Source organism: Hyposmocoma kahamanoa, unplaced genomic scaffold, assembly GCF_003589595.1.
Source record: "Hyposmocoma kahamanoa isolate Upper Pololo Valley unplaced genomic scaffold, ASM358959v1 232, whole genome shotgun sequence".
NCBI classification, from domain to species: Eukaryota; Metazoa; Arthropoda; class Insecta; order Lepidoptera; family Cosmopterigidae; genus Hyposmocoma; species Hyposmocoma kahamanoa.
This window is the reverse complement of record NW_020653750.1, coordinates 3,235,836-3,247,083: the sequence shown is the minus strand read 5'-3', so window position 1 is coordinate 3,247,083 and position 11,248 is coordinate 3,235,836. Positions and strand designations below refer to the sequence as shown.

The window sequence follows — 11,248 nt, the reverse complement described above, 5'->3', positions numbered from 1 at the left end:
CCCCCGGTCCAACCTAAGTTTGGCCGACGGGTTCAACTCCGGGGTCCCAGTCCGGCACAAATACCAACGCATAGGCTTTTATCACTGGCGGCAGGACGGCCTCACTGGCTAGGACAAGCTCGGTCAGGTCCTCTACGTAACCCTGTCCCCCACGCCAAAGCGGTACGCTCAGCGCAGCGCAGAGCCAGGCTCCAGGACCATGCGAGCTGAGAACTGGTGAGACTGTGGGAATCGGGAGGGAGGAGCTGGTATCCGCGTGCACAGACGGAACACACCCAAAGGTCCTTTGCGACAGACTCCGACGCGGGATGGTCGCTATCTAGTCGAGTCCTATGAGGGGCTCAGCATCAAGCTAGGCGATATTTGAATATTACGTGAGACCATCGTAAAGCCTAACCTGAGATCTTAAGGAATCAGTTGTTCATTTGCCACTACCCAGGAGTCACGTGTAGGGAACCTACCTTGAAGGCTTAAGCGTTTTCACTGTGGGCGTTGGATGATTAGGTTTGATTCTCGTTAAGACCGATTTGGAAAATGAATTTTTCTAACTTGGTTCAGGGTATTTTTCTAACTTGGTACTCTCGAAGCACGAAATTCGTAGTAACTGCCGTTTTCCCGCTATGGATGATCTACGGAAGTACTCACTGATCTGGGTGTTTTGGATAATGCGAGTGAAGTCCGTCCGAATTGGTGAGTTGTCTAGTGAGTAAGTAATGATTGTCCAAAACAAAAGTGTATCTCAAGATATCTAAAGATGTTTCATGGGATAGATTTACGTAAAAATGAGCATAGTATTCATACAGTCATTCTCTCTCCAAAATAATCTTCATCTCTAATTAAAATTATGGTATCATAGAATTTTAAATTTTGGCATTAAGATATCCCATAGGTCACTTAAATGAAACGTTTGAGTATTTATGATATCAAGAATACAGTAAGAAATAAACTGTTAAAATATGCTTTTAAACTAGTTAAAAATCCAGATTTTAACATTTCAATTAAGGACAAAATAAAACGCAAAAAAGAAGGTTTTAACTTACTGCTTTATTTGATCAACTCCATACCCACATTGCTTCTTATGTCTTGTCATAATTCTGACTTTTCTTCCTTCGGAGAATTTATACAAAATATTTAATTACAGAGAGTTACTTCCTAGCACTTGTTATGTTTGCAACATCATCTGGATCTGGATAGTATAATAATAGTTACTTTCATATAGCCTGGTTAAATTTGAATGAAAATCATTTTAATACTAAATATAGTAAAAACAGTAGCACTTTACCTCTTTGTGAAAGAGTTCGTCCTGAGAAGTACTGCCATCATATTCATATTTCTACCGCCAAGCATTAATTTTAGCATTACTGTGTTCCGGTTTTAAAAGGTAAGAGTGAAACTTGGCACATGGGATTTGCTAACTTTATGTCTGTGAGTGGTGGTGTAGTGGCAGTACTACTCAGATCTTTGCGATTTAAAGCTCTGAATGTCACTGTAATTGTTATGGGTAGCCGTGTCGCGTCCTTCTTCGTCCCGCCACTTGGAATCATAAAAAAATAACACATATAACAGATATTTCTAAACATTTGTCTTTGACGACTTATTTAAGTCAAAATTAAAACTGCTCTTAGCGTTTTACTTTACGGATCGAATTACGTCTCTCCAAAAATAAGAAATGAGTCCACGAAAGGAATTGTTAAACAAAATTACCTTTAGCTCAAAACCTTTTTTGGATTTGGGTCAACTAAATAAACTAAATCATTGGTGTCCTTAAACTTTTATGGTGAACTGGATTGAAATGAATTGAAACCTATTATTAGTGGAAATTGAGTTTAGTACTTACTATTGTATAGATATATTTATTAGATTGATTTTGTGATCCGTGCAGTATATTCTATAATTAGAAATACCTTTTCATTATCTGTCTATTATAACAACTTAATATCCAACAGGAACTAATATTGACATTCAATCTAAATTTCAATACAAGATAAATACGAAGCAATCGTTTTCCCTTCACGATGCTTCAGTACAAACTGTACGAAAGAATAGATACTGTGAAGCGTTAAACAATTCCAGTTTTCCAGCGAGTCGGCAGTAAGAATTGATAGCGTCCTTTGAAGCGGGCATCGAGAACTTGAAAAGAAAATAATCTTGATGAAACGTCTAAACGTCGTGCAATAAAAGAACAACTTGCTTCCATGTTACTCGAAGTGACGCGTTAACGAAAAGCGTTTAGGAGAGGGAAAGCAAAATCGCATCTGCTAAGGACGGAGAGCATAAATTTGAGTAAGTTACTTTTGCCTTTTTGTTTTTTGTTATGAATCGAATCACTGTGTATGTATTTTAGGTTGCAGCTTTATTAAGATTTTTAGTACGAGTCGCAAGCTTGGGGATTAAATTTAACAAAAAAATGTGGTGAAATTACATGAACATAGGACTTGTCAACTTACGTTTCAGGGTGACGGGCGCAGTGGCAGTGCCCTCATATCTTTGTGATTTAATGCTCTGAGTGGTACTGCAACTTATGGGTAGGCGTGTCGTTTACCTCCAGATGCACAACTAGTTCGTCCTGTCGCTTGGTATCACAGAAAGCCTTTCAGCGCTTCTTAATCCACAAATGAAGCAATTTTTTCAATTTTCAATTTTCCCTATAATGGGTTTTACCCATAAAGCAATTTTTTCAATTTTCAAATCACAATAATGCGTTTTACCCATAAAGTTTTACCCCTAATATTCTTCAAATGTCAAATCTATTTTTGCTCTGCATTAAACAAAAGCATTATGATACATACTAATGAAGGTACAAAGTACATACTTTCTATACTACCACCAGACTCATTGACTTCTTCGTCCCGTTACTTAGAATCATAAAAAAATACAGATAGGTTGATGAGGTGTTATATTAACAATACTCCTAGAATCCTGACGCTATTTTCCGTCACCTGCCAACCAGACTCTGTGAAGCAAACCTTTACACTGTAACTTGTTCTATCGATCTTATATGAAAAAAATACTTTTAGTTCAATGTTACTAATACGTGAATGTGACGAAAAGATTTTTGTCACACTTGGTTTTGCAACATTGTCTTTGTAAATAATCTGAGCCAAGTACGCAATTCACAACATTCTGACTAATGAGTTTTCTTTTGACAATGGCTCAAGCGTTTTGTTTCAAGTTGGCATTTCATTGTCGCAAACTGTTTTCATCTTGATGACTCCATTATATTTAATGCTTCAGTGGTTTTAGTGCTGAAGGCGTATAATGGAATTGGTAACAATATAAAGGGATTATTATATTTTCCAGTTACCAAGGTTTATCAATATTTAAGAAAATAATTTCGACCCTAACTTTAAGTTTCTTCAAATTACGCCCATATTACCACCCACCCATATTGCAACAGCCCTGGCAACCAAATGGTTTGATCTACCGCCTCTCAAGCTGGATGGTCGGGAGTTTGAATTCGGGCTTGCACCTTTGAGTATTTTTGGAATTTATGTGCGAAATTCAATTTGAATTTTACAGTTAGTAGCGGTAGAGCTCCTTGTGAAAGAGTTTGTCCAGGGAAGTACTGCCACCTTACCTATTTCTGCCATCAAGCAGTAATGTCAGCATTACTGTGTTCCGGTTTTGAAGGGTAAGGATCCTGGTGAAATTACAGGTACATGGGACTGGTCAACTTATGTCTCAGGGTGACGGGCGCAGTGGCAGTGCCCCTCAGATCTTAGCGATTTTAACTTTTACTTACTATTACGGACAGGCACACGCCTGTCCATAACAGTTGCAGTGTCACTCAGGGCTTACCATCAGGCGTACGACTTGTGCGTTCCGTCACTTGATATTATATAAAAGCAATTCTTGCGATTTAATGCTCTGAGCGGTACTGCAACTGTCATGGACAGGCGTGTCGCTTACCACCAGGTCGGAGTTGTTCGACCTATCACTTGGTATCATAAAAAATATTATTATTATTACAACCTAAGGGCACCGTGATGTCACATTTTTCAAATAAAAATTCGATATCTCAAAGAATAATAAATATATAAATACTGCCTAGCGTAAACTTTCGTACAACAACCACGTAATAGCAAATTGTGCAATGTTATTCATGAAACTGAGCAACTTTTGCACTAGATACGAGTTTTCCATTTTAAACTTTCATATTTCGTATAAGAAACCACTGTTTAAAGGCTTTATATACAATTTGTGTTTGTACACATTTGCATTTGTGCTACTGTTAGTACGAGCGTTTTATATAATAAAAGAGACTTGTATCTTTTATAACATTATAGTTAAATGAATATACATCAATTCATATTATTATTTAAGTATTCTTCTAAATATTTTAATGTGAAGTCAGACCCAAAATGGACACTGGCGTATTTCAACACACATGAAAAATCAGGTTTTTGACATTAATGAGTATTTTTCATTGATAATGAAAACAGAAGGTACATGTAGTAAACTAATTGGCCCGAGAAACAATATTTAAATTTCACTAGGTATAAAAAACAATTCATTTATTCACTACTTACTTTCATTCGATTGTTATTAGATACATTTCAATGAAACATTTCTCTCACGTGTTCTGTGATAAATACGTCAGTAGACTAAGATCTTATTTTATATTATGTCTGTAAATTTCTGCCGCCAAGCAGTACTTTACTAAGTTCCAGTTTTGAAGGGAAAGGGTGCTGTTGAAATTACCGGCACATGGGACTTGTCAACTGATGTCTCAGGGTAATGGGCGCAGTGGCAGTGCCCCTAAGATCTTTGTTATTTAAAGCTCGGAGTGGCACTGCAACTGTTATAGACTGGCGTGTAGCTTACAGTCAGGTGCACGACTTGTTCGTCCCTTAAAAATAAGTATATAAATTCGAATTCAAAATTCTAAATGCAAATTGTAATTTATTTAATAACGAACCAATTAGCCCGTATTTGTTACTAAGGATGTTATGCGCTAAGTTAGTAGAAACGTGGAAAACAATTAATTGTTTATAAACAGAATTAAATTACACATTACTCTATATCATATTTTCACGTGTAACACGGTGAAACTACGGAAGACAGTCGAGTCCACTCTTTCTGTTATCATCCTCATTTCGTCCTTAAAAATTTGTGAAATCTCCTTTTTTGCTTCTTACTTCGTTCTTTGTAGTCGATTTAAAAAGTAAAAATAGGTATAACCTAGGATGTAACCTTAGAAAAATAGATGGAGCATTGTCATAATTGCTACTCAATCGTAATTAAGTTACATTAATATGTCTGCAGCATTATACGAGACATTAACTCTGTGATGAAGTGTAGGAAACGTTATACTTTGATGAAACTAGAACATACCGATAACAACATTCGTTAGTGAAACTCGGAACTTTATTCATGAATTTGTGATATTCACCGTCGCTCTACCAAGTTATTTAGCTTTATAACTTTCTGCTGCGCTTAGTGTGCAGTTTGATTTTTGACTTCTCTATTTCCTTTACCTTAAAAATAAATAAAAAAACATAAAACTGGCTTTATTTCGCATGCACCACTCACTTAAACTATAAACATATACGTGTAGTAGCGGTAGAGCTGCTTGTGAAAGAGTTCGCCCGGTAACCTACCACCTTACCTATTTCTGCCGCCAAGCAGTACTGTGTTCTGGTTTTGATGGGTAAGGGTGCTGGCGAGTTTAGCCCCTTTCACACCTGTACCGAATCATGAATTGACAAGTGCAGTGGCAGCTGACCTCGGATCTTTTCGATTTAAAGCTCTGAGTGGCACTGCAACTGCTATGGACAGGCGTGTTACTTACCACCAAGTGCACGACTAGTTAATCCCGTCATATGGTATCATTAAAAATGACAATACTATAAAAAGGTAATCACAATAATAGACTAAAAACAAAATCGTAATTGAATAACAAAAGAATAGAGAAAGCGTGTCAAAAGGGTACACGACTCGGCATCTGAGGGCTGTATGAATACATAACCCTTGCTGTTATTCTGTCATGTAAAAGAACATAGCAAAAATAATAATACACTGGCACAAATAATTGCCTAAATCATGGAAACTATGCGTTACACACAAAATAAGTTGTGATCACACAAATAACAATTGAGCAAAGAAAATAATCTTATTGTTAAGACTTATTAATACGAAAAAATAGTAATTATATTTATATTTAAATATTATATTGAAAATTTAAATACATAAGTACACGAGCACAAACTTCACCCATATTGTAAAAGTATTAAACTTAAAAAAATGCTCTATGATCACATAGTAACTAAAAATACAAGTAAAGAATATCCACTTGTCTTCATTTGGTTGAATATTTTGATAACGATGCATATGGTTGTATCTATCTCTGTTATTGTTATCTCCCAAATAAAATCAAAATAATTGGTCAGTAAACAACAATAATTTATAATAAAGAAATATTTTCTTTCCGCTATCGCTTTTATAAACTCCTGGTTGAAGATGCTGGAGTTTATAAGCTTGCTTGCCAGTGAGGCTTCTCTTATATTGGATAGATGGATGAACTGTACTGAGCTGGACTTTGTACTGTTTAACCTTGTAACATGATGTTTGCTCCTAGATTTTAAAGTTTTCTGGCAGTGTAGCTTTAGCGGTGTAGTAATCTGTCTAAATATCTTGTGAAAATATGGTCGGCGGTATGTAACCGCGGTCGTCCCATTCGGCACTGGGCCAAGCACGTACACAATTTACTTAGCCGCGTCCCACCTACAGCGTGATTCGAATACAGTCAGCTTAAATACTACTGCAAAGTCCGTTACTTTGGGATTGCGTTGGAGTGAATTTGTGAAAAATACTAATGAAATCTTACAGTGACATTTCACTGTAAGATTTTGGTAACAAATAAGCACTAACAGATAGGACGACCTCGGCCCCTCAGAAGTTTATACTGTGGGCGCTGGATGAATAGGTCCCGGGTTTGATTCACTGTACGACCAAATTGAGAAATGAACTTTTCTAAACTAGTGCTGGCCAGGATGTTCTGGGAAGTGCCTTAGACTGAATTATGTTATGCTGGTACTCATAGTGCAGGGAATGCCCTCGTTTGAGATCAGGAAATTGGTGTGGTTGTTTGGCAAATTACATTTGTTAAAACTTAAAACACACCTACTTGTTACAACTTATATTATAACTAACATTTTTAAATAGTGTAAGCACTTATCTCTTCAAAACTAGGTGCTCAATAGATATTTGCAAATAATTGCTAACATAAAATTTCTTTCGAAAGCTTACAGCTACACTAAAAATGGAAGGGCTGGAATCATTTAATAACGCAAATATTTTACTTAAGCAAGCTTGAGTGCCTCCGGGAGGAGTTATGCTAACGAACTGCCATTATGTTCGCCCTCGTGTCACTGTGTGAAGGTTTTGCACTCTCGACCGAGTTGTGCCAGGGGGTTGTTTCAGGAAATCATGTGTTGCGCTGGGGGAAAGCCGGGAAAGCCGGCAGTGCTAACGCGTTAGTCAGCGGGGCGGACGTCGTCGTTTTGCTCCCCGCGGCACCCCAATACGACTACGTGACAGACAAAAGTCAAACCGACATATCTACTCCAGTGAACAAGAACGTGGGTGCAATAATTTATGAAAATAACAAAAAACACGTGATCATATTTTCAGCCAATAAAAAATAGTGTGCAGTGACACGGTTCGTAAACAATCTAACAAAAACTGAAATAAATGGATCATGTTTTTCTGAATTTTGGAATGATTCTCATAAATCTAAGTAAGTATTTACAACTTAAATAACTTCACTATTTAAACTTTGCTTACCAAGTAAAATATAATTCTTTTTCTGTAATTTTGTTAATTACAAAGACTGTCAATTTGGTTTTCCTATTCAGAAGTTCGTTAAAAAGTTTCGAAAAAAAATGTAATTCCCTGTTTTAGCTAAATTAACTATTCAGAGGGATGAATTGAGTTAATAACTGAATTTCAATTTCGATTTCTATCATTTTATTGTATTAGTCAACCTCTAGTTTAATTTACTCTTCACCTTATAAAACATCAATTGTTAATACTTGTAATTTGTACTTCTTAGTAATAAAAATATAAACTATATTATTGCTAAAGGAGAGACAGTAATGTATAGCATTGCAATAATTAAATACTAAGTCGATTGTCATCAAAATGTTTGACTATTGCTAGTCGAGTTTCTGCAGTGTCAGTTACAAAGGTCCGAGTTAGAGCAATTAAACAGATTTGTCGCTCTGATTGGTTCGCCTCTCGACACTCGCTGTCTCGGCGGTAAATTTCGAACTTCGTAAACAGATTAGATTGCTTAAACTCATCCAAACTTAGGGGGCATTAATTATAATTAACAGATACACTATTCGATTTGAAGTTTACCCACGATTATTACTTAAATTGTTACCCTTGCCAGTTACAAAGCTTTGTTGTTTGCCGTGTGATGACAAAAAATACTTTCTTATATACTATATTTAGGTTCTAAATTCGTCCAAATATTCGGTATTACGGTATTCGTATAAAATAATTTTGTTTGAACCAGTATGCTCTAGAATATAAACTTAAGTGTTTTCAAAGTTACACGAAAAAAAGTGAAACGTGTTTCATAAAAAGATAATTAAATTTCTCAGAACTTTTGCAACGACCGAAATATTGAAGTGGATTTTAATATTTATTATGTTCAAAGAAGAAATCTTTAAAATATTATAATATTACAGTGATCAATTATTATTTGTACATCACAACATGATTGAGGCTTTTGTTGTTTACGTTGTATCACTGGCATAAATTTCAATGAAAATCAAATTAAATATTTATTTTGTTAAATGCAATCTCACGTTACTGCTAACGAAACAGAAGGATTGTGACAACGGACGGACTGGGGTCGCAATTAGACAGGGCAGTCCTCCAACATTTACATTTTAATTTAAATTTCGCCGATCCTGACGAGATTCAAGATAAATTGGGCTGCGTATTTAGCGCAATAATTCGAGACTACCGCTCGTGGTCGGTGAATTAAGGGGTGGGATAATTGTTTGCGCTGTAATTAATAATTAACATTAATATTGCGAGGTCGCGTGTTATTAATATAACTGGGATTATTATTTGCTTTTTGGGCTGATATATTTTCATCTACGCTAAGCTCTATTTCTATGGCTGGCTAATACTTAGGTCAACTATAGAAAATAGATTTTTTTGTTTGACAATTCAAAGTAAAATTGTTTTATAAAACCAGCTGTAGGTGACCATTTTAAATATGCAATTTTCATTATTGTAGTGACTCAAAGCCTCCGACACCAAAGTACGCCATTTCTTTCGGACTTGTGTCATTCTTACCATTTAGCCATATTTTTTTAATGATAACAAGAGAAAAACGAACAAATCGTGGGCCTTGTGGTAAACGACACGCCTGTCCGTAACAGTTGCAGTGCCACTCAGAGCCTTAAATCACAAAGATCTGAGGGGCACTGCTACTGCGCCCGTCACCGACACGTAAGTTGACAAGTCCCATGTGCTCGTAATTTCACCAGCACATTTTGCCTTTCAAAGCTCCTACAGGTCTTTGACGACTCCTTGCTTTAGAAACTTACGAAAACTTACTTCAGAAAATTAATTAAAGTATAATTTGTTGTCGGCGAGGTAGAAAATGGGATTTGTATGCACATCCAGAAATTTTTTATTATGAGTTTCACCAATATTCGCATCGGATTGAAAACATTCGATTCGTTAGTCAGAAAAAAAATGCAAAACGCCATCGAATAGAAAATTGTTCTCATAGTCGAATAACAAAAGAAATGCAATGGAAATATCATTCGTTTGATGGCCGTAGCGAATCGTAGCTCGTAGCGCAGCGTAGCACTGCCGGCACTGCCGGCACTGCCACACTCTAGCTATTGTTTTGATTGCTTGCCAGGGGCTTTTTATTGATTATCACTGCCTATTACCGTACGTACGTCTATGGATTGTTAAACTAATTTTTTTTTACGAAAGATTACTGTAAGTTGAAAAAGAGGCAAAAAGGGCCATTAATAACCTTAATCCAAGGTTTGGGCTCAGGCAAATTATCGAAAGCCTTTAAAAGCGAATATGCTGAGTAATGTTTCAGAGTTCACTTTCTAGAATCATTAGTGAAGTATTTAATTTCAGTTAATTGCTAGAGTAATCCTATTATCGTTTAAACCCGGTTATAACAAACGTGTTTGGTTACAATACACGCCTAATGATAACGACCGCCGCCGGGTATACATTTGTCTTCCTTTCTAGCACTTAGTTAAGACTTTATGACAGTGAAGGATTTACTTGAAACATTGCAGAAACAAAAGTCGTAATAACTATTTTTCTGCTGACTCTCTCAGCTAATTTTTCATGTTGATATTATGCTTTCTGGAGCTTACGCTATAACATAAAATAGAGCAATAAATTAACAGGTATATTATTGTTCCTTAATTATGGTTTCAATTTAATAGGTATTGATTACATATTTTCGCCGCTCTACAGCTGAAGCGTACATATTCATTTTATTTTTAACCGACTCAAAAGAAAAGGAGGAGGTCCTCAATTGTACTGTATGTATTTTTTGTATGTATGTTACGCGATAACTCCGGTATTTGTGAACCGATTTTCATGATTCTTTTTTTGTTGGAAAGGGGGTACCTCCAAAGTGGTCCCATTTCATTTTGAAGGAAATCATCCACCTCTAAGGGTGGCTGTTCACGCATGAAGATTAATTTTTATAAACAGCGCCTAAATTTTATTATAAGGAGCAATTATTTTAATGGCTGATTTTGCTATTCTCCAATTCAAGGCGTTTCTCTCTCAATATACTTTGAGTAGTGAGAACCGATTTTTATTATTTCCTGTGTCAAGTCCTGTATAGTGGCGAACTAGGGGATATTTTAATAAAACTTGGCAAATAGACGTAATTCCACGTACTTTTGAGGTCGGTTTTTTTAGTACTCTGTACTGAGATTATATTGAACCACTTTAATATTAGTACGTATGTGTCCTTGTCGTGCAGGCAACAAAATATGGATGCCTACTTGCTTTGTAGAAAGGACATGACGCCACGAATAATTTTTAACTGTAATGTATTTATTAAGTATGAACAACATGTAAACATGGGCCTTCTTATAAATAATCCCTATAGTGGTTAAGTAACTAGTTTTTTTCGTTTGGAGTTTGTTCACAATTACTAGAGTCTCCTTTAAGGTTTGATTCCATGTAATTGTATATATACAAACGGCCTCCGTGGCGGAACGGTTATCACGAT

The 11,248-nt window shown here is 36.1% G+C and overlaps 1 long non-coding RNA gene across 2 annotated transcripts in view; it reads right to left on the bottom strand.

The window, feature by feature from the left end:
* Positions 1–1,386: 1,386 nt before the first annotated feature.
* LOC113228675 overlaps positions 1,387–11,248 on the bottom strand; it is a 12,020-nt gene continuing 2,158 nt past the window's right edge. For both annotated transcript variants that reach the window (XR_003310327.1, XR_003310326.1), the window contains exons 2-3: positions 1,838–2,130; positions 1,387–1,533 (exon numbers count right to left, since the gene is read on the bottom strand). This is a non-coding gene — a long non-coding RNA (uncharacterized LOC113228675). The remainder of the gene's footprint in view (positions 1,534–1,837; positions 2,131–11,248) is intronic.